Genomic DNA, 2,236 nt, shown 5'->3' with positions numbered 1-2,236 from the left:
TCTGCATCCAACTTGGACATGAAAACCAACCCCCGAGCATACACACTAGTTAAGAAATCTAATCGTAAGGAGTTGGGACACTCACTCCGAGTTAAGACAAATGCCAAGCAATCTTCTCGAGCTGCACATTCAAAATATCTCCCACACTTTGGAAAATGTTCCAAAAACACAGTGAGATATGAATGTGAGGAGCGCTTTGTGAGGAGATCCCAATTCCTAAAACCACTCCTTTCTTACTTAAAGAGGATAAGATACAACATTTGTTGTTATGTCATTAATTCTGGTTCCGGTTAATAATTGGGTCAAGACTGAGTTTTGTTATTTCCAACCAATTCCAACTCAAGAGTCAAGCTCGTAAACAAATAACTAATTTGAGCTTCCCTTAAAGTTCAAATTCAATTATGATTTGGTTCTAGCGATGGCATTCACTTAACAAGATTTTGGTTATTTTGCACACATTTTCCAATGAAACATTTTGCGCACAGTTCTAATCTGAAACACCTTTCGATTTAGATTCTGCCAAAACATTTTCAGATCATAATTGTGTGCGGTTCTGAAGCTAAACCTTGGTCCCACCATCTCTAATGCCTCCAAAAAGATGGCTATAGATGAAGTCTATGTACGGTTCTAGAGTGGAGCCTATGTGAAAACTCCATCAGAACCATTCATGGTTCGGGAGTAGAGCCCGTATGAAAACTCCATCAGAAATATGTGTGGTTCTAGAGTGGAACCCGTACGAAAACTCCATCAGAATTGTGCGCGATTATAGAAAACTCCATCAGAACTGTGTGTGGTTATAGAGATGTTGGGGGAGTTGGGGCAGACAGATGTTAGGGGTGAAGCTTTGCACCTTTCTTCGTAGTTCCTCTTCTTTGTCGTTTCTTCAACCGTGTTTGAAGAGAAAGGGATGGAATGGGCGTGCACAGAATGAGAATGAAGGTCGAAGTTGAGTGAAATCTCCTCTCCTCTCTTGTTCGTTCAACCTAGATTAAAGTCTAAAGGGGGAGTTGAGTGAAGTCTCCTTTCCTCTCTAGTTCATTTAACCCAGATTGAAGAGAAAAGGGGATTAGGGAAATAGCAAGAGAAAAGGGTAAAATGGTCCGTATATTTTTATAAAGGTTAGTTTTGGTATTTCAAAAATATTTAGCCCGCACATGATATCACGTGATTCTTCTAACTAACGGTGAGTTGACGTTGAATACTAAATCATCGCAAAATGAAAGCTCGAGTACTAGATTGTCACGTTTTAAAGCTCGGGTACTAAATTGGCACTCAACCTAAAGTATAAGATACCTATCGGGAATTTTCCCTATTTTATATCAAGGTTATCAAAACTGGATCGGACATGGAACTGTTTTGGCCATCAGCTTCTCAATCAAACAGTTTGATCGTCCAGTTAGAATGGACAGCCCGTTTTGATTTAAAAAATAATTAAAATAAAAAATGGTCAAAACCATTAGCCGGGTTGACGTGTCAACAGTTCAACCACCTATGTCAGTAGATTTGGATCCTAACCAAATTAATGGTTTTTTACCCAAAAATGGTTTTAGGGTGAAATGGAACTAGTTGCCTAATTGTCCTAGGTCAACCAGATACATATAAAACATATATCTGTATTGTACATATTTGTATTTGTACTCTTTTCCAATCTTAGGCTTAGTTTGAAAGGAGTACAAATATAAATTTGTAGAGTGCAAAACTATGTATTTTATATTATTTTATATGGATTAGGCTCAGTTGGAAGGAGTACAAATGCAAATATATAGAGTGCAAAATTTTATATTTTATATTATTTTATATGCATTTTCACTGTACATATTTGTATTTGTACTCCATCCAAATTAAGCCTAAAATTCAGAAGCGGGAGAAGGAAGATAAGAAACTCTGGATAATCTAAAATTTGACCATTAAGAACCCATCTGTATGCATACCAAAAAATGTGGAGTTCAGAGTCCTATTAGATATTTCGGATTCATAGTGCAAGCCACTTTTGGGGGGACCCCAGAGCCAAATTGACAAGAATCACAGGATTGAGATAATGTAGATGTATTATGGTTGGTTAGTAATCCGTCTGGACTATTAATTACTTGAAACACCAAAATTGGAGCCCAGCAGTCGGGACAATTTTGTATCATTCATGTCTTAGAAAATGAACATGACCTCGAAATGTGGGGGTCCATGTAAAGTGTTTCGCTCTCTTAATTTGTATCAGCCTAAATCCTATTTATTTGGTTGC

This window comes from Nelumbo lutea, chromosome 2 (genome assembly GCF_056320005.1).
Source record: "Nelumbo lutea isolate HS-2025 chromosome 2, American lotus-T2T, whole genome shotgun sequence".
NCBI classification, from domain to species: Eukaryota; Viridiplantae; Streptophyta; class Magnoliopsida; order Proteales; family Nelumbonaceae; genus Nelumbo; species Nelumbo lutea.
Note: the sequence above shows the minus strand (reverse complement) of the source record.